Source organism: Simochromis diagramma, unplaced genomic scaffold (assembly GCF_900408965.1).
Source record: "Simochromis diagramma unplaced genomic scaffold, fSimDia1.1 OVJJ01000389.1, whole genome shotgun sequence".
Classification (NCBI taxonomy): domain Eukaryota; kingdom Metazoa; phylum Chordata; class Actinopteri; order Cichliformes; family Cichlidae; genus Simochromis; species Simochromis diagramma.
This window is the reverse complement of record NW_024387227.1, coordinates 66327-90885: the sequence shown is the minus strand read 5'-3', so window position 1 is coordinate 90885 and position 24559 is coordinate 66327. Positions and strand designations below refer to the sequence as shown.

General features: G+C 41.7%; 2 protein-coding genes and 1 long non-coding RNA gene across 3 annotated transcripts in view; 1 reads left to right on the top strand and 2 right to left on the bottom strand.

The window, feature by feature from the left end:
* LOC120746713 overlaps positions 1–24559 on the top strand; it is a 53087-nt gene that overhangs the window by 2768 nt on the left and 25760 nt on the right. The window lies entirely within an intron of this gene.
* The window catches only part of LOC120746673 (NLR family CARD domain-containing protein 3-like), a 51413-nt gene that overhangs the window by 15037 nt on the left and 11817 nt on the right, over positions 1–24559 (bottom strand). The window lies entirely within an intron of this gene.
* Positions 9782–11184, bottom strand: LOC120746718. Its single transcript, XR_005698917.1, has 2 exons — positions 11066–11184; positions 9782–10390 (listed from the first exon to the last, which is right to left on the bottom strand). It is a non-coding gene; the product is annotated as an uncharacterized LOC120746718 (long non-coding RNA).

Here is a 24559-nt window from a genome sequence, read left to right as displayed (position 1 = left end):
TGCTGCTATGTTTTCCATCTGATGTTGTTAAACTGTAGCTGCTGCTGACCTCCGGACAAAGAGAAAGGTCTTTGAGAAGGTGATGGCTGTGAGGCGCCTGAGAGAGGAGGAGATGATCCTTTGCAGGGAGATGCAGCATCACTGGACAGTGTTGCGAATGCGATCTGTGGTGTTGGGGACAATCTCCTCAGACTGTAAGCACATCTTTTATTTATTTATACATTTGGTGATGAATTGATTGAAAATAATAGCAGATGCTGAAGTCTTACTGGATCTTTTACCTATATTTGGGTTGCTAGCTAACACTGCCTTCTCCCTTAAAAAAAGTTTAATTACATGATCCTAATTCCTTGTGTTTATGAGGTGAGGTTTGTTTGTTTGTTTGTTTGTTTTACTTATATTGAATATTTTTGTTGTTTTTACAGCCTCCCTTGTTGGCATGTCGGAGGATGCACAGAAAGGACTCTGTAGCCTGGTTTAAAACAACAAAGTGAACTGAAAGCTGAAACGCTCAAAGTAAAGGACGTGTACAAGAGAATCCTCAGCCACCAACCACTCCTGGAAATGGACTCTGAGGAGGAGGAGGACGTTCCAGACGATGCTGCTGAGAGTGATTTGAGCACTTCTGATGAAGACTGATTGTGTCATCATTGATGTTATGTTTGCTAGAATAAAAAGTTAATCACATTTGTTTAATGTGATTTTTATAATGTCTGTTTCAGAAATTACTTATCAACAGACATTTTACATGTTGAGAAGAAAAATGTAATTCCCTTGGTGCAGTTGTTTACCCTGAATCATTCTTTCCCATCTAATTTAATGACTAGTGCACATGTTCAGATACAATAACATAATTTAATTCATGGGATGCTTTCTGGGCTGCTCAAATTACCACAAAATGTAAAAGCACCAGGCAGCACACTCACAGGGACATTTTTTGTTCAGTGTTTTGTTGAAGAAATCAACAAGTACAACTGAGATGTTTGCTGTAGTGGTGTGTTTGTTAAGAAGCATGCCAGCACACTGGTGAACTGACAGTCCCAGAATGCACCCGAGCCAGTGACTCGCCCCAGAACAAATGACATTAATTATCTAGAAAGACAACCGTGATCAAAGACTAAGTAAAAGAGTAGGAAACAAAAGATAAGTAAAGGTACTGTGGGGTAGGAAAGAAAGGCCAGAGCTGTGCAAAATGACCTCCAGCAGGCCACAAATGTGCACGTCTGTTCAAACGGTCAGATACTGACTCCATGAGGGTGGTATGAGGGCTCGACGTCCACAGGTGGGGGTTGTGCTTACAGCCCAACACCGTGCAGGATGTTTGGCATTTGCCAGAGAACACCAAGATTGGCAACTTTGCCACTGGCGCCCTGTGCTCCTCACAGATGAAAGCAGGTTCACACTAAGTACTTGTGACAGAGTCTGGAGACATATTGGAGAACCTTCTGCTGCCTGAAACATCCTCCAGCATGATGGTTGGGCAGTGGGTCACTAATGGTGTGGGTGGCATTTCTTTGGGGGACCGCACAGCCCTCCATGTGCTCGGCAGAGGTAGCCTGACTGCCATTAGGTGCTGAAATTAGATCCTCAGACCCCTTGTGAGACTATATGCTGGTGCGGGTGGCCCCGGGTTCCTCCTAATGCAAGACAGCGCTAGACCTCATGTGGCTGGAGTGTGTCAGCAGTTCCTGCAAGACGAAGGCATTGATGCTGTGGACTGGCCCGCCCATTCCCCAGACCTGAATCCATTTGAGGACATCTGGGACATCATGTCTCACTCCATCCACCAACTGCACCACAGACTGTCCAGGAGTTGGCAGATGCTTTAGTCCTGGAGTCTGGGAGGAGATCCATCAGGAGAGCATCTGCCACTTCATCAGGAGCATGCCCAGGTGTTGTAGTGAGGTCATACAGGCATGTGGAGGCCACACAGACTACAGAGCCTCATTTTGACGTGTTTTAAGGACATTACATCAAACCAGATGAATGATTCTGTATTGCACTGATCAAGGAACCAACCCAATAGGAGCTAAAGGCATCCTCTTCACATTACTTAACATAGTAAGTTTATACTATCTTTATTGTGCATTTTCTTCATCAGTGTAGAACATAACATGTTAGCGCTCCCTGGTTCTTTTTGGAGACAGATCCTGAGACAGCAGGCAGCTTTGGAGAACTCATGCCAGCTGTGGTCATTAAGGAATACTTTGATTTAATATTGATTTCATGACAACTATCCTCAGGCACATATTCCTGGATATACACAATGACACGAGTAAACTCCCATTTTAGAATCATGGCCTTCTTCGATCTGACTTACTGCCTCAGACTTTGGCCCTGTGTCCCCAAAACTACAGAGAATCCATGACACTGGGTAAGAGGCCTTGATCATGTTATAAGTGAGAGAGTTTGGTGTAACAGTGGTTGAACGTGCCAAATCAATCCACAACATACTGCCATTCCCCAGCTGTAACCTGCATATGCATCAAACCAAAACCCAGTACCACAGCCACATGATAGACATACAGATGAGGTTAAAGGGCTGTGTCATGTTGCCAGATAGCTTCATCCCAAAAAAGATCAACATTCTTCAAAAACAAAAGTTTGTGAATATTTGCTGTATTGCCAGGCCTGAACCAACCTGTTAAACTTATCAAATTATTGTCATAGATATGAACCTATTGACTGAAACAGAATAATCCATTCAAGCCTCCATCATCATCCAAGATCACTGTTAGTATTCAGATTATTTTATCTCTATTTTCCTCTAGAATGTTTTGAAAATCAGTATTTGATCAACAGACTTTTTCAAAGTGTATTTTGATCCTATTGTTTACGCGTGTAATTGCATTTTTATTGACATTTTGGCAGGAAAACCCTTAATCAAATTGTATCTTTGGTATCTAATAATAATATTAACAATAAAAGTAATGTTACATATGCAATATGCACACAATAATGATGTGCAAACAAACAAGAATAATAGAAAAAAATGACAATTAAAAGAAAAAAATAATACCCTGTATATAAAAACCACATATGACCACGACTCCAAATGTGCAATTGTCACTGCATCTAAACATGACAGATGACATATTACAAACAGGTAGAAACGTATAATATACAACATGTTGTGAAGCTGGTACTGGTGCAGTTAGCTTTGCTTTAGGCTCCCATACACAGCACTGCTGACCCTAATCACCTCATACAAGATGTTACTTACTTTACGTGCAGTGCAGTATTGCTTTAACTTGCAATATGTTACAATAGCCAAGTCACTTCTATATTTATGAGCATGTAGACAATAATGTTGGCTGATATGTAAAACTATGAGATATCGAGTGCAGGGAAGATATTATTGATGGATCAGATTCATGAGTGTTTTATGTACTTAAGCCACAGTTAGAGAGTGAAACAGAGACTGAAACTGGTTAGAATTGTACAGTAAATATTTTATTTTGAACTTTTATGCTGAACTATAAGCTGTGAACTGTGCGATCTCTGCCACCTGTGGTGCCTGGTTTACTGTGTGTAAAACTGCGCAGGTTCCCATGTGTCATCCCACACTTTGCCACTGTCAGGAGAAAAACACAACAAACAACAACCACACACACAAAATAGGAGAATTTAGGTTGTGACATATGACAATTTTTTAGGATGAAATATCTTCTATATTCATGTCATGCTTTATACACCTTCATTGTAATATAAATGAATCAAATCAAGTCAGAGAGTATTAATATATGTAGTAGATGTCAAGCAGGACCACAGCAGCAGCCACGATCCTTCAGAACCTGCTGGATGAGAGAGCACAGAAACTCCAGGGAAGAAGTTTAGTTAGTAACATGCATGAACTGCATTACTGAGACATGTATGTTTACAGATGGTGGTGAGGGAGAGGGGGAGAGTTTTTAGTAAAAGGAGACGTGACTGCATCTTCAACCAATACTGAGCCTGCATAACCCTGAAAGAGACAGACAGAGAGAGAGGGGGGGGGGACACTAACCCCCAGCAGTCTGGTCCTATGACAGCATAACTAAGGGCTGAGCTGAACCAGCCCTAACTATAAGCTCTATAAAGAAGTGAAGTCTTACGCCAACTCTTAAAAGTGTTGACCACGTCCACCTCCAAAACTCATAATGAACTTTGGAGGTGGACAGCTATCAAGGTCCTCACAGAGGAGCAGCTTGACAGCTAAAAGCTCCCAATTTACTTTAGTCCAAATACATGAGTTCAAATTGAGGTGATAACTATTTATCAACAGTATGAATGTCTGTTCCCGTCCAACAAAGTTGTTACTACATACCATGTTGAGCAGGGCTTCCACTTGACTTTAACTTCTTCTTTTTCCTGAAAAACATGATATAAACAAACATTTAGTTAAGAAAGACATGCAAGTTGCATACAAAAAGGAGCCTACAAACATTTGTGTACTATTGAATGGCTCAATATATTATACAATTAGTTTACAAAAACATAAGAACCACTACAATGCTTGTACTGCCAGCATCGAGTGCATGTCAGCAAAGCAACACTGCTTACATTGTGGCTCACAAGCAAAACTAACTGAAGCAGATGTTACTGAATGGGAAGGAGCACCTCCACATCAATCACTCCTTCTGAGCATGATGTCAGGAGGACTTTAAAGAAAGTAAACATCAGGAAGGCAGCACGACCAGGTCGCATCAGGTGGTATGTTCCTATTTAATGTCCCATTTGGAGCGAAATCCAGACTCAGTGGCTGAATTAGTGAAGATTCATCAAATACAAAAGCTTATGGATAGTCAGTCAGGCACAGTTCAAATCCGGGAAGTCCAAAGATGCAAACAAATCTGCACAGCAGCAGGCTAAATTACTTACATTTACAACTCTCCTGTCTACTATCTCTTCATATTTGAAAATCTTCTGTGTACGGTGTTTTCAGCATTCTGAAAAATAACAAAGGAAATATTTACATGAGGTCTGTAAAACTGGAGAAAATGAAAGAATGAAACAAAATGAAAAAAGAAATCTTATCAAACTTAACGAACCTGTCATGTGTTTTGTACATTTACAATAACATAACGTCTAACCTTTCCTTTTCCTTTTTTTGGTTGGGACATCCGAGGTGTACGCCGTAGAAATCGAGGGAGATGCAGGAAGTGGAGATGGAGAGGAAGATGCAGGAGGAAGAACAGAAGAAGAGGAGGATGCAGGAGGAAGCAGAGATGAAGAGGAGGATGCAGGAGGAAGCAGAGATGAAGAGGAGGATGCAGGAGGAAGCAGAGATGAAGAGGAGGATGCAGGAGGAAGCAGAGATGAAGAGGAGGATGCAGGAGGAAGCAGAGATGAAGAGGAGGATGCAGGAGGAAGCAGAGATGAAGAGGAGGATGCAGGAGGCTGACAGAGATGAAGATGTTGGTTCAGGCTCTAAATGAAGAATAAATTCCTGGTTTAGAGCCTCTGGGTCTGGGACTGGTCCAGCATCCACACTGTCAGCAGAGGATGGTCCAGCTGCTGGTGTAGAACTTTTAGCAGGAGGTGAAACTTGTAATTCTGTAAAATTTTAAATACTAAATATTCATTAAAACTGATGCGGGGCTCGGAGCGTGAGAGTTTAGTGTTTCTCACAGCACCAACTATGCAGTGATCACTCAGGTCGTTGGCAAAAACTGCAGATGTGGAAAACTTTTTTATTAGTTAAAAAAGGTCAATAAGAGCAGATTTATCTGGGTGTTTAGGATCAAGGCGTGTGAGGCTTTAAATAATTTGAGTCAGTTTTAAAAACAAGCAGCGTGCCTTAAAATCATCAGACACAGAAGAAAGCCAGTCCCAATGAAAATCATCCATCTGAAAGACGTCATTAAAATGCAGCTCAGATAAAAGTTGAACCAGAGACGGTGATGTGCTGGGGGAAGCAGGTGGAGGCTGATAGCAGCCAACAACAGTCTGATTTCCAAACAGATCAATAGTTAAGGCCAAGATTTCAAATGGCTGAGGTGCAGATGGAGAGAACAAGACTTGAGCAGCAAGACAGACCTTCACATAAACTTCCAGACCTCCGCCTTTTCTGGGACAGTCTGAGTGCTAAATGTTAAATCCATCAGTTGCTACGTTTTTATCCAGTAAAGATTTGGAAAGTCTCAGAAACAACAATGATACCAGCACCGCTTGAACAGGCCCAGATTCCAATCATATCCATGTTAGGAAGCACACGACGTGATGCACGTGTAACCCAGACAGTTTTTAACATCTGCTGGTGTTTCACATTGAGCCAGAGGCCCAGGGTTAGGTTGGATACCAGACAATAATAAAAGCATCGTTATTGGACTCTAGAGCTCGTTTATAGCTGACACCACATGTAGAGTTTAAGTTCACACAGAGACTATGACATTTTTCTAAAACCAGCAAACAATAAACAAGAAATGTAACAAGAGTTTCAGAAGAAGCTGTTTTACAGAGAAATGATTCCCTGAAGACAAAATTATTATCATCATCTTTATTTCTCCAGGTGAAAATTTAATTGAGATTAAAAATGTTGTTTTCAAGAGAGACCTGGCATCATGGCAGAAAGAGTCAAAGATACATAATAATTCAAACAAATACAAAATAGGAAAAACATCCTACATAAACTTCATAAAGTTTCATTAACAGACTTTGAACAATGGACTTCAAACTTCCCCCCAAAACAACAGAAACCCATTTGAAGATAATGAATGACATTTATCCCTCTAAAGAAGGACTTAGACTACGATTTAATATGAATGAGAACATGTTCATAAATGGATGCAACCAAAGATTTCATCAATCCCTGATTTAGAGACAACAGAACATTTGGTTTGATTTCACAAGATAAGAATGACGACTGAGTTGGAAGATTGTTTTATGTTTAGTCAAATCTTTCATACATAAAGTCGGATTACAAAATCATCCCCTAAGTTTGTTGTTTTATTCAAGGAATTGATATTATAGAGAAAATCTGTGAAATGACTTAAAGAAAACAAACCACAAAAACTCTATGAGGCTCTAAACCCCCTGGTTTAGGCCGGCAACCTTTCTGATGATGAGTGCATCTAAAATTTCCTCAGAAGTCAATGTGCCATATGATTGCATTAGCAATAAATTACACACTAGAACCACTTTATAGGATTATATTTGTGCACAGATGTTGGCAGCTATCAGTGAATAGTTATCAGCTATTTTGAAACAAAAAAAGACTTTTTATCCATAACAGCAAATGAACTGTACAACAGAAAATACAAATGCTATTTATGGTCTCCTCACAACAATGATAAGAAAAATAAACTGGGCCAATATGTCATGTTTGTTAATACAGAGACACACATGTTAATGTGATCTCTGGTCTCCTCTGAGTGGGAGTTATTATAACTGACTGTAAAAAGTCAGCACAAGGAAAATAAACTCCACCTAAACTTGGTTTATATCTGACCCAGATAGACTGCAGGTCATAACTTCTTACCTGAAGTTCAGTTCACCTGACACTCGGACCAGCGGCTGCCTCTTGTTTGCCTTTGAAACAAAAAAAGACTTTTTATCCATTGAGAATTTTAGACCAATATCTAAGCTGCCCTTTTTATCTAAAGTCTTGGAAAAAATTGTATATGACCAATTGATCTCATACTTGAATGCACAAAATGTTCAGGAGATTTTTCAATCTGGTTTTAAAGCAATGCATAGCACTGAATCAGCACTTTTAAGAATTTTTAATGATATATTTTTATCATGTGATTCTGGTGAAAGTGTCATTCTTATTTTACTCGATTTAACTGCTGCATTTGACACTGTAGACCATGAAATTTTAATCTCACGTTTGGAGCAGTGTGTCGGTATAACAGGTGTGGCTCTGAAATGGTTCATGTCTTACTTAACAAACCGAACCTTTTCAGTTCGCTTAGGAAACTGTGAGTCCTCCCGTGCTCCGTTGTCTCATGGAGTACCACAGGGTTCCATTCTGGGCCCTATCCTGTTTTCACTTTATTTACTTCCATTGGGTTCAATTTTTAGAAAGCACAGACTCTCGTTTCACTGTTATGCAGATGACTGCCAGATTTATGTTCCTCTTAAAAAAAAAGATGGGTCATCTGTAAATCGTTTACAAACATGTCTGGAGGACGTCAAGTCGTGGTTGGCGCTAAACTTTCTTTGTTTTAATGATTCTAAAACTGAAGTAATGCTGTTCAGACCTGCCTCCACTGCTGTTCCGTGTGTTGATTTGCAATCCCTGAAATCATTCTGTAAACCAGAGATTGTTAATCTGGGTTTTAAAATGGATCCTGAGCTTAAGCTTGAAAGCCAGATCGGGTTGGTTGTAAGGTCTAGTTTCTTTCATCTGAGGCAACTGGCCAAAATTAAGCACTTTCTTACGAGACAGCAATTTGAAACAGTAATCCACGCTTTTGTAACCGTTCGGCTGGATTACTGTAATTCTCTTTATTTTGGGGTGAGTCGATCTTCTGTTTTTCGACTGCAGTTAGTCCAGAATGCTGCTGCACGCCTTTTAACTGGCACTCATAGATACGAGCATATCACCCCAGTTTTATATTCACTTCATTGGCTGCCAGTGCATTTTAGGATCCATTTCAAGATGCTTTTATTTGTTTTTAAATGTTTGTCCAATGCTGCCCCTGTGTACCTCTCTGAGCCTCTTCATCCATACATACCTTCCCGGTCCCTCAGGTCGGCAGACCAGCTCCTCCTGAGTGTGCCCAGGACTAATCGTAAGCTCAGAGGGGATCGGGCGTTTGCTGTGGCAGCACCAAAATTGTGGAATGAGTTGCCTTTACATGTTAGACAGGCACCTTCCTTATCTGTTTTTAAATCACGTCTTAAAACATATTTATTTACCTTGGCTTTTAGCACAGCAGGACTTGTTGATGTCTCTTAATACGTTTCTTAATAATTATATTACTTTTAATTTTAAGATATTTTATATGTAATTTAAACTGTTTCCTCTCTGTTTTATATTTGTAGCACTTTGGTCAACATAGTTGGATGTAAAGTGCGTTATAAATAAAGATGCTATGCTATGCTATAACAGCAAATGAACTGTACAACAGAAAATACAAATGCTATTTATGGTCTCCTCACAACAATGATAAGAAAAATAAACTGGGCCAATATGTCATGTTTGTTAATACAGGGACACACATGTTAATGTGATCTCTGGTCTCCCACTCAGAGACACAGGTCTCCGAGTGGGAGTTATTATAACTGACTGTAAAAAGTCAGCACAAGGAAAATAAACTCCACCTAAACTTGGTTTATATCTGACCCAGATAGACTGCAGGTCATAACTTCTTACCTGAAGTTCAGTTCACCTGACACTCGGACCAGCGGCTGCCTCGGGTCTCTGCTCCTCCAGGGTTGCCGACCCCTGCTTTAAAGCATCTGATTTGGATTCCTGAGATCAAATATATTTTCCTTTGGCTTTGTTTTCTTCCCATTTGTGGCTTTAATGTAGTGTTACATCCTGTTTGTTTGCTTCCATCTGTATACATGTCCAGATTCACTGTTGTTTCTATTCGTACATTGCTGTGTGATCACTGTTCCCTCTGCTGACTGATGTGACCTTTTGTATCTTACACTGATACTTGTCATATTTGTATCTGCGTCTAAAAGATAAAAAGTTTTCCATGCTAAAACACAGCTCCACCTCCTGCAGTTCTCCCTCTGAACCACTAGATGTCTCTGTTATCTAAATGAAGACGTGCAGCACAGCAACCACAGCAGCACTCAGATCACACGTGTCCTGTTATTATGTATAAAAGCATGAAACAGGTGAGACAGGTGGGATCAATATTAATGTTGTGGAAATATATGAAAAAGCAACAGAAGAGTGAAAACATTTCGTGTTTCTAGAAAGATCTTTCAGCTCACAGCTGCTCACAGACTGTATTTACAAGTGACAAACTGCAACTCTACAGTACATCTACAGTATATATCAAATATATTCTGTATTCAAATCTATTGAGTGATGTTTGAAAGTCTTTCCAGGTGAGTTTGATCCAGGAGGGTCTGAAGCCAGAGTCAGACAGAGACTGTGCAGAGACTGTAGAAGGACAGAGCAGCAGCAGAGCAGTCCAGATACACTGATGATCCTCTGTCAGATCCAGAGGGACACACAGGGATGATGCTGGACTCTACATTGTGTCTGACAGTGGAGCTGTTCTCAGAGCAGTTCACTCTGCAGCACTGACAGTCATATGCACTTCTTCTCATTCCTCTGTCAGTCACTGCTGGATGAAGCTCTCCTCTCCACCTCCCAGTAACATGGCCCAGTCAGAGCATCTCTACACACAAGCTGCTGCTGCTTCAACCTCTCTGGATCATCAGGACACAGCTCCTCCTCTCTCAGCACACACACCGTCCTGTTTACCATCATCAGCTCCACCTGCAGAGAGAAGAAGGAAGAGCAGAGGAGATAAACGAGTGTTTCCAGAGACTCTTCATCAGCTGTCAGTCAGTGATGCAGCACATCCAGTATAAAGAGCAGCAGGGACTTCAGTGCTGGGACTGTACTAGGACTCATTGTTGCTTCACTTTTTCTAATCTTTGGATTTTTATTGAAGTTGATGAAAATGTTTTTCCCTCCTAGTTTGAGTTTGGACTTTCATTCATTAGAAGAACCTTGGTGTGTCCACTCTGAGCTCTGTAGGAACCCCAACAACAAGCCCAACAATCCAGATGGACGGTTCCAGCTGTTAACTGGAGGAATTCCATCCAAACATCTGCTCTCACTAAATTCTTCCTCACCTACAGACTGTGTTCTTCACTGCTTTAAACTTGGAAATGAATGCAGTCATTGGTCTGCGTGCTGCTTTGTTCAGAGAGCTGATTGGCTGTTGACAGTGTTTGATCAGAGCGTGTCAGCCGTTACTATGGTGACCATAAAGGTCAGAAACAGGAAGTGTTTGTGTCCAATCCTGAAGCCTGTCACCATTCTCCTCTCACAGCTTCACTGAGAAGCTGCAGCTTTACAGGAAACACTGGATCTTTGTTTCATACTGACTGTGTTTAGTACAATACTGCTGACAGCACCACCCACTCACTCCATCACTCTACTTACTCCAGAGTCTCCAGTCTGTAGTCTGGACTCTGCTGAAGATCAGACAGCTGCTTCACATCTGAATCCTGCAGGTTGTTCCAGCTCAGGCTCCAGCTCTCTCAGATGGGAGGGGTTGGACTTCAGTGCTGCTGCCAGATAATCACAGCTGATCTCTGACAAACCACAGCCCCTCAATCTGTATAAAGAATGAAAGATGTAAGTTTATTAGACAAAGTGTGAGCTTGAAATCATTCAGTGTTTCATCATCTGTTCAGAGCTGAAGAAGGTTCAGAATGTAGAAGTTTAGAAAATGGAAACTCCAAACAGCTGAAGCCAACAGGAAGCAGCTTCAAACAAACACAACAAGAGAAAAAACTCTGAATGTTTCACATTAAAGTCGTACATTTATCATAAAAACAGGACAAAGACTTGAAAAAGTCGTGTTTTTCCTTCCAGGAACCACAAGGCTTCACTTTTAAAGGTGAAGTGTGAAAGAAATGGACATATTTGAAGTCCAACACCTTTTTCCAGTCACATTATTAAAGCAGACAAACTACAAGCTCATTTTCATTCCAACAAGTGTTGGACTGCTGTTTGTGTTGGACTGCTGTCTGTAAAGCAAACGCACATTTTGCTTTGGATTTCAGTGTCAGACAGACTTTAAGGTGGAATGAAGAGTTGGAGAGTTTCACAGTGAATTATCCAGTGGAGGATTTATTCTGACCTGGACTAACAACACTGGTCTCTATGTGCAGCTGGCTGTGAGACCAGTGCTCAGGGAGCATCTACAAAGTGCAACACTGAAAGAACATCACACACTCATTTGCTTACAGCACTTTCACACAAACATCTACTGTCATTATTGTCACCAAACTCTGTGGATCCTTTATTGCAAATTCAAACAGGATCAAATGGTCAGACAAAAGAGGGTTATGAGGAAATATGATGAAATGTTGTGTATTAGCAGCAAGTTATTGAATCATTTTCCTCAGAAACCAAACAAAATGATTGACAAACATGTTTTTACAAACTCAGTGTTGGACTTGGATCAGCAGGATAAGCTGATGTTTAAAGGCATTTGAGTCTCGCTGTATGAGAGTCCAGTTATTACTCAATATTTATGGATGATGTTCTTTCAGTGTTGCACTTTGTAGACGCTCCCTGAGCCTCACAGCCAGCTGCACGTGGACCAGCTGACATTACCCAGCATTAGAGGCGGGTGTAAAAAAATGGATTTTCCTATTTAAATGTTTTTAATTTGAATAAAGCGATGTTGATTCATTCAATCCTGAATCGATTTTTAATATAAATGTATTTTGCCAGAATCTCAGGTTAAAGCTCCCAAAAGTATTTCAACAACAAGCAAACAGATAAAACAGTAAATGAGAGCAGCTAAACACACAAAGATGGAAACACAGAGCGTGGATCGTTCACTCGACGGCACGTACACGGACACGCCGTCGGGGCTGAAAGTGGACAGCTCACAGATCCTGAAGCTGCAGGTTTCATCTGTCTCCAACCAAAACTGACTGAACCAGCAGCAGAAGAAGATCCAAACTACGCTTTACGTTTGATGAACATCGTCATGAATTCTCTCTGACTTTGACGTTTACTTCCTGCACAGCTCTCTCTCTCTCAGTGTACTTCAAGAACAGTTTACCTTCAAAAATCTGTTTCCTGCATTATTCACTGCTTATTACGCACCAGTCTGCTGTTGTGTTCACTGCTGTCGGCCTCCGAAAACAAAGCCTCATTTCTGCTGTTCAATACTGAAGAAATTTAAACCTTTTAAAATGATGACAGATTACAAACTCTCAGCTGTGTCTGTAATCAAACCTCTGTAACTTTGCTTCCCTTCAGCAGCATCAGCTCATGTTCACATGTTGATTCATGGTTTGCTTCAGTTTTTGATGGACTGCAGAATATTTTGAAGGTTATCTGCTATAAAAAGCCAGAACAGGAAAATCTGCTTCATGTGTTTCTGTTTGATCCTCAGTGACTTTGACACAAAGGCCTCTGCTGTGATGATCACACCTCTGATCAAGTCTCACAGTGTCAGCTTTGTTTTTATACATATGGATATGTGCTGATAAATGATCAGAATTATAATATTTCCCACTGTCTGCTGTGTGCCGTGACCTTTGACCTGCTAAAGACAGTCAGCTGTGGATTATTCATTGTTGTGTCTGATACTTAGAACTGTGAGGAAGAACACTACACAGTTAATCAGGGTCCCCTCTCTCTGAATCAGGAAAGGTGGGCAGGCCGCGTGTGGGCCGCGGGCCATACGTTGAGTCTCACTGTTTGAAATGTGAACATTGTTCTGCTGCAGTCAATGGACTAAACCAGAGAAGAAGAAAACAGACTTTACCATGAAGATCCTCAGTGTGGATCAGTATAATATCAGCCTGATGTCTGCAGTTTAGTGTCAGCACAACTTTCACATCATATTCATCTCAGCACAACTAAAACATGCTGACTGACCTCAGAGTTTCAAGTCCACATCCTGGACTCTCCAGGAAACCACACAGATGCTTCACTCCTGAATCCTGCAGGTTGTAGTTGTAGCTCAGTTTCAGCACTCTCAAATGGGAGGGGTTTGACTTCAGCGCTGCTGCCAGATAATCACAGCTGATCTTTGACAAACCACAGTCCTTCAATCTGTATAAAGAATGAAAGATGTAAGTTTATAAGACAAAGTGTGTTAGACAAAAATCTCTTAGTGGGATCAAAGAGAGAAAAAGCCCCGGTCCTGATGCTGTGGGAGGGAAATGATTGGAGTGTGCTGTGAGGAACTGACTGGGAGATTTTCACACATCTTCCAGTCCTCCTTGGAACAACAGGAAGTAGCCATCATATGGAAACAAAGGTTAAGTGTCCTATGGCACTCAGTAGGGATGGGTACCAGTATCCGGTGCCATTATGGCATCAGTTCTGACATAAACGGTAGTAACCAGACCGAAAAGCAGCACAGATTTCGGTGCTTTTTTTTCCCTGACATGTCATACACTTTGGATTCTAGCCAATCATTTTACCTTTCCAAGGATAGTAGGCGGGCCCAGGTATGTACGTTCTTTTAGAGCAGAGCTACAGATTAAAAATGTCCAAGGCGAAGCGGTCAAAAGTCTGGCTGTACTTCTCAGCAAAAGATGCAAACTCAGCAGCCTGCAACAAGTGCTCTAAGGTGATACTGTGCAAAGGAGGTAACACCCAGTGTTGGGGAGTAACGGAATACGTGTTCCACCGTTACGTATTTAAAATACAAAATATGAGTAACTGTATTCTGTTACAGTTACCATTTAAAAAGGTGGTATTCAGAATACAGTTACTTTGTTGAAATGAATGGATTACACGGCAGCATTTTCGTGATTCATATTGTCGCGGGTCAGGACTGTTTAGGTTTTGTTTGACAGCTATGTTCTGTTGTTCCAGCGTTATGGTTGCCATGGTTACAGGGTGTCGCGCTCTCTCTGCGACTGTGTGTTTCCTAGGTGAGAGAGCGCCTTTTTGTTGTTGTTGTTGTTGTGCTAAGCTAATAGGCAGAATGCTAAAGGCATAGCCCTAAAGAATGTAGCCTCATAGGCAGTGTAGTCTGTGCTGCAGGGAGAATGGACTGCCATACTCGTTATGTGTCTGTGAGCGCGAGGAGGGAGAAAAAGGAAAAGTACGAGTTGTCATCGAGCAGAAACGGGAGCTGGAAGCATGTTAATATAACCACTGCAGCCAAGAAGAGTGCCTGATGAGCCCAATTGTAAGTAAGCTATTAAGACTCGACTGTACACTCTGTTCGTGTTTTCCTCTGAAACAATAAGTTCCGTTAGAGCAGCCTTTCAACGCCTCTCTCTGTCTCTCGCTAGCAAACTTGACCCAGACAACAAAGTAAAGCTAATTTTTGGCTACGAGCCGTGGACCTTCAGTAATAGTAATAAATCACATTCATGTAGTTGTAAACAGCATGATAATATATTTACGGTGCCCCTGAGAGGCCAATAGGACTGCAACTTCAGAAAACACTTGCAAAAAGAAAAATGCTGCAAAAAGAAAAATGCAGCAAAATGAAAAACACTTGCAAACAGAAAAATGCTGCAAAAAGAAAAACACTTGCAAACAGAAAAATGCTGCAAAAAGAAAACACCTGCAAAAATTAAAACGCTGCAAAAACAAAAACACCTGCAAAAAGAAAAACGCTGCAAAAGCACACAAAGGAAATGTTTCTGGGGGAGACAATAACCCGACGGACTAGTTGCATGAACCAAAACATGCATGAACCAAAACATGGTTCATGCAACCAAAACATGCTAACAAGTGCATTGGGACTGGGAGACACTTCAAAGAAGTGGAAGCGGGGCGGCCAAAGAGTAAACTTTCAAAAGTAAGTACTGAATATTATGTCACTTATTTATGTGCAAATGTTTAATAATGAAGAACATTAAAACATTACTGTTGGCCACATGCCGGCAAAGTTATGTGACATTAGCGATGTTTGTACTTTCAGCGTTTACCTGGTTTTAAAGCCTTTATATGCCGTTCGATAGTCAACCTTAATCTTACAGAGAATGTGATGATTTTGTGGATAATTAAAGTCAGTCATATATCCACAAACACAACAGGCTGAAAGTCAGTGATGCTGCTCGGTTTGCAGTCCTGAATATCACGGCACAAGCAGGATTCACTGCACTGTTAATGTTAGCTATGTTATATTGCTGCCTCTGTTCTGTGGTGTCGAGCCAAACGGACTTTAACGTGTGTTTGAACGAGCTGACGGTTCACACGTTAAGCTGAAAGAAAGATGCTTTAATCACAGCAGTCACACATGTGTCCACTGTACCATCTGGGAACTCTTCTCGTTTAGCACTCGTAATAACACAAACACTAAATCCTCCTTCTCTTGTGCTGTTTTGTAGCAGTGTATATACCTGAGACTGTCACCTGTCTGTCTGTCCTGCACTCTCTATCTGTTTCTTTCTCTCTGATTGTGGAATAAAAGTATGAACATGTGTTTATAAGTTACACTTGTGTTTGAATCCTGCAGCTTATCACACATTTGATTTCCATGTGTGACGACTGCAAGTGTCCAGAGTGAGGACAGACTGAGGGACCCACTGCTGCACATCATCTGTGAGGCTTTGCACCCCTGATGATCCACCAGGACAAACTCAGCAGTGTGTGAGGAAGAGGAGGAGGAAGAGCCAGTAGCAGCTGACAGATGGAGAGAATAGACAGACTGTTCCCTGTTTGTGAAGGACTGCTAGAAAAGGTTAAATCACTAATCTAATCTAATCTAATCACTAATGTTTTCAGTGTGGGAGAAAGTACTCAGGGCCTTCAAGTTACACACTATGAAAGGCAGCAACAAGTTTAATGTTCAGAAACCTAAAGTCTGTATCAGCAGCAGAATGGAGCTAAAAATAAATGTTGGTTTCAGTTCTATGAAGCTTTGAGTATTTTGAATTAGTAGTACTGCTGTGTTTGCACGTACGCCCGTTTCGAGGTTAGCCAGGCGGCTAATGCTATCTACCGCCTGACTACCGAGGACAGTGACGTCATCAGCGAGAGACCGGTGACCAGCATCGCACGTACGCCCGTTTTGAGGTTAGCCAGGCGGCTAATGCTATCTACCGCCTGACTACCGAGGACAGTGACGTCATCAGCGAGAGACCGGTGACCAGCATCGCGGAGCATGACGTCCGAGCGGCACTGAGGAGAGTGAACACAAGGAAAGCGGCGGGGCCAGACGGCATCACCGGCCGTCTGCTGCGCTGCTGTGCTGACCAGCTAGCAGGTGTGTTCACTTACATCTTCAACGAGTCCCTGGCGAAGTCTGTGGTCCCCACATGCTTCAAAAGATCCACCATCATCCCTGTGCCCAAGAACAGCAAACCCTCATCCCTGAACGATTACCGGCCAGTTGCACTGACCTCGGTAGTAATGAAGGTGTTTGAGAGGCTGCTGAAGAACATCATCTCCTCCTCCATCCCAGACACCACAGATCCGCTGCAGTTCGCCTACAGATCCAACAGATCCACAGAGGATGCCATTGCCCACGTCCTACACACCACTCTCAGCCACGTGGACAAGAAACAGGGTAACTATGTGCGAATGCTGTTTGTTGATTACAGTTCAGCGTTTAACACAATAGTGCCCTGCAGACTGTTCACAAAGCTGAGGGATCTGGGACTTAACAGCCATCTGTGTGCATGGGTGTTGGACTTCCTCACTGGCAGAACTCAGGTGGTGAGGGTGGGCAGGTGCTTCTCCAACAGCATCACCATCAACACAGGAGCACCTCAGGGATGTGTCCTCTCACCACTGCTCTACTCCCTCTACACTTCAGACTGTGTGGCCACCCATGGCTCCAACACCATTGTGAAGTTTGCTGATGACACAGTGGTGTTGGGTGCCATCTCCAACAACGATGAGGCGGCCTACATGGATGAAGTGAAGAATCTGGCATCGTGGTGCCAGGACAACCACCTCCAGCTGAACGTCAGCAAGACCAAGGAGCTGGTAGTGGACTTCAGAAGGGGTCAGCACAGAGACTACAAGCCCATTATCATCAATGGAGCTCCAGTGGAGAGGGTGCAGTCCTTCAAGTATCTTGGTGTCCACATCTCCTCAGACCTGACATGGGCTGCCCACATTCAGGTCCAGACCAAAAAGGCTAGGCAGCGCCTGTATCACCTACGACAACTGAGGAAGTTCAGGGTCTCTCCAAAGATCCTCAGGATTTTCTATACAGGCGCTGTGGAGAGCATCCTCACACAGAACATGACATCGTGGTTTGGGAACAGCTGTGTGAAGGACCATAAAGCTCTCCAGAGAGTGATCCGTACAGCAGAACGCTGCTGCAGGATTGCTCTCCCCCCGCTTCAGGACACCTACACCAGGAGATGCCGGACTAGAGCAGCGCAGATACTGAAGGACCCGTCCCATCCTGGCAACAAACTGTTCCAACTTCTGCAATCTGGTAGAAGGTTCCGCATCTTCCGGGCAAGGACAGAGAGACTCAAGAGGAGCTTCTATCCCCAAGCCATCCGTGCCCTAAACACACACACCCGCCCTCTCACATCATCTATAATTGACTGAGACAGGACTCTTCCAGACACTAAACCAAGGCACATTGTACATTTCAATTCCTTTAATTTTAAATATGTTTATATTGTCTATCCTGTAAAATAGTCAGATTCTATTCATATTAATGTACAGAATTCACCTGCTTGCTGCTACTACTGCACATTCACCCAGTGTATATACTATATATATATATATATATATATATATAATGTTCTTCCTCTACACCCCCCCCCCCCCCCCCATTATTGCACATGTCGGGGAGCGTGTCAGGCTACATTTCACTGTGTGTTATACTTGTATAACTATGCATGTGACAAATAAAGAACCTTGAACCTTGAACCTTGAAACCTTGAACCTTTGTTGCATCATATTGCTGTAATTGTTTATATGCTTTATATATTCTGAGCTAAGTTGATCTATAGTGTTACGTCATATTCTATAAGGATGTTATGTGTTTGTAGACTTTCTGCCCAGTTTGACCCATTTAGCAGAAGTCAGCCTGTTTAAGGCTCTGATGTCTATTCTGTGTGACTTAAAGCAGTTATGACATGGTCTGATTTTCTCACCCAATAAAGGAATATTTCATATATCAGTCTACTCTTCATTCTATCAGAAACAGTTATCACAGCTCGTACATTTTCTTTTTACACATATATGTAAGCATTGAGCCAAATTTAGTAATGCCAACATATTAAAAGAACAATATTTGTCTCATATATAATACATCTATAGATACACTGTCAAAGATACTTGTCTTTGAGTGAAGATTTAAGGTGATAGGAAATATAAATAAATGCAACTTGAATCTTTAACTGAAGCTCAGTATTTGACATGGAGTTCAAACTCACTGCTGTAATAACTAATAATGATTAATATAACTACCATATTGGCCATATTATATTTACATTACCACAGTGAGATGACTTTAGTCTCATGAACAACATTAGCTAATTGTTATTTACTAGCTAATCTTAAAATGACTGTTCAGCACAGAAATGAAGCCCAACAATCATGCTTTACAGTCCCATGGTCTCAGCCTCAGATACTTATCAAATCACACAGAGCTCATGTAGAAACAAATGTACAAAATATGTTCTACTTCATTTCTGTCAAAAAAAGCTGCATGAAACGTTTCCAGCTGTTAGTATCATTGTTGCTAGGCAACCTGGGCACCGCGACGGAGGCTAGACCGTCCCATTTCACAAGCCTACAAGCCTCGCACTTCCGGCCTCATTGGTCTTTGAGTATGCGGCCCTTGAGGACCGTTAAGGCTGCGTACTTTAAGGCTGCAGACCCTGAATTGGGATACAGCTGTACATACATGTTTTGGTTCGTGCAACTGATCCATCGGGTTATTGTCTCCCCAGAAACATTTCCATTGTGTTTTGTGTGCTTTTGCAGCGTTTTTCTTTTGAGAGGTTTTTGGACAAACTTTGTGTTCTCCATTTTTTAAGCACCAGTTCAAGCACCGTTTAAGCACCAGTACCGTTTCAAAAGTACTGGGTTGGCACCGTATCGCATAAAACCTAAACGATACCCATCCCTAGCACTCAGTGATGATGGTCCTGTGGCCCCACTACCTCCACCTCTTTGTAAAGGAACTAGCTGTAATCTGAAACTTCAAATGGAACTAAGACTTCCCCCACTAGGTGGCAGTGTCTTATTAGAAAGTGTTAGTGGAGCTTGCCTGAAGTCAGAAACAGGAAGATGCAGGATTTGGGCTGAAATGGGGAAAAGTGGTTAGCACTAGTGCCTTAAAGCAAGAAGGTTGTAGCTTGAAGCTTGTTGGCCTTTCTGTGGAGGTTGGATGTTCTCCCACAGTCCAATGAAATGCTGCTTAGGTTCATTGGTGCTTCTAAATTGGCTGTAGGTGTGGATGTGAGAGAGTGCTTCTCTGTCTCTCTCTGTTGGCCCTGTGATGGACTGCTCACCTGTGCAGGTGGACCACGCCTCTTGCCCTATGACAGCTAGGGCACAGGCTGCAGCCCTGTGAGCCTAAGTTGAATAAACAATTAGCAAAGATTATCCATAGATGGCCTGAAATTCCCCAGTTAACATTTTGGTAGATAGCTATGACATGCTAGCCCCATCCAGCAGCTGTATTCTACCTGTATGCTGATCACTGCTGAGCCAAAGCACTTTTTCATATACAAATTACAACCTTTAATAGAAGCCTATTGGTCAGCATCTTATTAGCCTGCTGTTAGCTTCATTCCACAGAAAACTGAGAGAAACTAATAGAGTTGATAAAGAATAAAGAGAAATGTGCTGATTTAAAGCCTTTGAAGTGCTTCAGATGATCTCTGTCCACTTCTGTCCACTCATTCATTCATGTAAGCTTTCTAATGCAGCTTTGATCTTCACAGTCTGCTTTATGAAACTCATTCTAACCCTGAATGTCAGAGTGTTCCTCCTTCTCTTTCCCATCATTCATGCTGGCAGTGGAGGAGATTTGGATGTTGGACTGTGTTTTGGATGATGTGTGTATGTTTGTGTTGGACTGCTGTCTGTAAAGCAAACGCACATTTTGCTTTGGATTTCAGTGTCAGACAGACTTTAAGGTGGAATGAAAAGTTGGAGAGTTTCACAGTGAAGTATCCAGTGGAGGATTTTTCTTCTTCTTTGAAGGATTGAAATGTAAACATTGTTCTGCTACAGTCAATGGACTAAATCAGAGAAGAAGAAAACAGACTTTACCATGAAGATCCTCAGTGTGGATCAGTATAATATCAGCCTGATGTCTGCAGTTTAGTGTCAGCACAACTTTCACATCATATTCATCTCAGCACAACTAAAACATGCTGACTGACCTCAGAGTTTTAATTCCACATCCTGGACTCTCAAGAAAACCACACAGATGCTTCACTCCTGAATCCTGCAGGTTGTTGTCGTACAGGTCCAGCTCTCTGAGATGGGAGGGGTTGGACTTCAGTGCTGCTGCCAGATAATCACAGCTGATCTTTGACAAACTACAGAGACTCAATCTGTAAAAAGAATGAAAGATGTAAGTTTATTAGACAAAGGGTGAGTTTGAAATCATTCAGTGTTTCATCATCTGTTCAGCGTTGAAGAAGGTTCAGAATATAGAAGTTTAGAAAATGGAAACTCCAAACAGCTGAAGCAAACAGGAAGCAGCTTCAAACAAACACAACAAGAGAAAAAACTCTGAATGGTTCACATTAAAGTCGTACATTTATCATAAAAACAGGACAAAGACTTGAAAAAGTCGTGTTGTTCCTTCCAGGAACCACAAGGCTTCACTTTTAAAGGTGAAGTGTGAAAGAAATGGACATATTTGAAGTCCAACACCTTTTTCCAGTCACATTATTAAAGCAGACAAACTACAAGCTCATTTTCATTCCAACAAGTCATCTTCTGACCTGGACTAACAACACTGGTCTTTATGTGCAGCTGGCTGTGAGACCAGTGCTCAGGGAGCGTCTACAAAGTGCAACACTGAAAGAACACCACACACAAATTTGCTTCCAGCACTTTCACACAAACATCTACTGTCATTATTTTCACCAAACTCTGTGGATCCTTTATTGCAAATTCAAATGGGATTCAAATGGTCAGACAAAAGAGGGTTATGAGGAAATATGATGAAATGTTGTGTATTAGCAGCAAGTTATTGAATCATTTTCCTCAGAAACCAAACAAAATAATTGACAAACATGTTTTTACAAACTCAGTGTTGGACTTGGATCAGCAGGATAAGCTGATGTTTAAAGGCATTTGAGTCTTGCTGTATGAGAGTCCAGTTATTACTCAATATTTATGGATGATGTTCTTTCAGTGTTGCACTTTGTAGACGCTCCCTGAGCCTCACAGCCAGCTGCACATGGACCAGCTGACATTACCCAGCATTAGAGGCGGGTGTAAAAAAATGGATTTTCCTATTTAAATGGTTTTAATTTGAATAAAGCGATGTTGATTCATTCAATCCTGAATCGATTTTTAATATAAATGTATTTTGCCAGAATCTCAGGTTAAAGCTCCCAAAAGTATTTCAACAACAAGCAAACAGATAAAACAGTAAATGAGAGCAGCTAAACACACAAAGATGGAAACACAGAGTGTGGATTGTTCACTCGACGGCACGGACACGGACACGCCATCGGGGCTTAAAGTGGACAGCTCACAGATCCTGAAGCTGCAGGTTTCATCTGTCTCCAACCAAAACTGACTGAACCAGCAGCAAAAGAAGATCCAAACTACGCTTTACGTTTGATGAAACATCGTCATGAATTCTCTCTGACTTTGACGTTTACTTCCTGCACAGCCTCTCTCTTCTCAGTGAAATAATGAAGGATAAGAACAGATTTTTGAAGTTAAACTGTTCGTGAAGTACCACTTAGAGAGAGAGTGAGCTGTGCAGGGTCGAAAAACGTCAAAGTCAGAGAGAGATGTCATTGACGATGTTCATTGCAAACGTAAAGCGTGGTTTTGGATCTTTCTTTTGCTGCTGGTTCAGTCAGTTTTGGGTTGGAAGACAGATGAAACTGCCAGCTTCATGATCGGTGCGCTGTACCACTTAGCGCCGACGGTGTGTCCGGGTAACGTGCCGTCGAGCGAACAGATCCAGCACTCTGTGTTTGGCCATCTTGGTGTTTTGTTTGCTGCTCATCATTGTACTGTTTATCTGGTTTGCTTGTGTGTTGAAATACTTTTGGGAGCTCTTATACCTGAGGATTCTGGCGACAATACATTATGTAACAAGATCGATTCATGAGTGAATGAATCAACATCGCTTTATTCAAATTAAAACATTTAAAGAGGAAAATCCATTTGTTTTTACACCCCCTCTAATGCTGGGGTAATGTCAGCGGATCCATCGTGCAGCTGGCTGTGGGCTCAGGGGGAAGCTGTCTACAAAGCTGCACAACTGAAAGAACATCATCCATAAATATTGAGATAGGTAACTGGACTGCTCTGACAGCCAGAGACTCAAATGCCTTTAAACCCTCACTTATGCCTGCTGATCCAAGCCAACACTGAGTTTGTAACAAAACTGTTTGTCAATATTTTGTTTGGTGTTCCTGAGGAAAATGATTCATAAGTTGCTGCTAATACACAACATTTCATCAGATTTCCTCATAACCCATCTTTGTCTGACATTCGTGACTCCTTTGAATTTGCCTTAAGGATCCACGAGAGATTGGTGAACATAATGACAGTGAGATGTTTGTGTGAAAGTTGCTGTAGCAAAATTTGTGTGTGGATGTTCTTTCAGTGTGCACTTTGTAGACGGTCCCTGGCACTGGTCTCACAGCCAGCTGCACATAAGACCAGTGTTGTTAGTCCAGGGTCAGAAGATGACTTGTTGGAGAAAATGAGCTGTTAGTTTGTCTGCTTTAATATGTGACTGGAAAAAGGTGTTGGACTTCAAATATGTCCATTCTTTCACACTTCACCTTTAAAGTGAAGCCTTGTGGTTCCTGGAAGGAAAACACGACTTTTTCAAGTCTTTGTCCTGTTTTTATGCTAAATGTACGACTTTAATGTGAACATCTCAGAGTTTTTCTCTTGTTGTGTTGTTTGAAGCTGCTTCCTGTTGCTTCAGCTCGTTTGGAGATTTCCATTTTCTAAACTTCTATCATTCTGAACCTTCTTCAGCTGAACAGATGATGAAACACTGAATGATTTCCAATCACTTTGTCTAATAAACTTACATTTTCATTCTTTTACAGATTGACCTGTGGTTTGTCAAAGATCAGTGTGATCATCTGGCAGCAGCACTGAAGTCCACCCCTCCCATCTAGAGAAGCTGGACCTTAGCTGACAAAAAACTGCAGGATTCAGGAGTGAAGCATCTGTGTTTGTGGTTTTCCTGAGAGTCCAGGATTGTGGACTTAAACTGGGTCCGTCAGCATGTTTTAGTTGTGCTGAGATGAATTATGTGTGAAAGTTGTGCTGACACTAAAACTGCAGACATCAGGCTGATATTATACTGATCCACACTGAGGATCTTCATGGTTTAACGTCTGTTTTTCTTTCTTGGCTTTTAGTTCCATTGACTGTTTAGCCAGAACAATGTTTACATTCAATCCTTCAAGAAGAAGAAAAATCCTCCACTGATACTTCACTGTGAAACTCCCCAACTCCGTTTTCATTCACCTTAAAGGTCGTCTTGGACATGAAATCCAAAGCAAAATGTGCGTTTTCTTTACATGACAGCCAGTCCAACACAAACATAACACTTCCATCCAAATAAGCACAGTCCAAACATCCAAATCTCCTCCACTGCCAGCATGAATGATGGACAAGAGAAGGAGCGAAACACTCTGACATTCAGGGTTAGATGGTTTCATAAAGCAGACCGTGAAGATCAAATCTGCCCATTAGAAAGCTTACATGAATGAATGAGTGGACAGAAGTGGACAGAGATCATCTGAAGCACTTCAAAGCGCTTTAAATCAGCACATTTCTCCTTTATTCTTT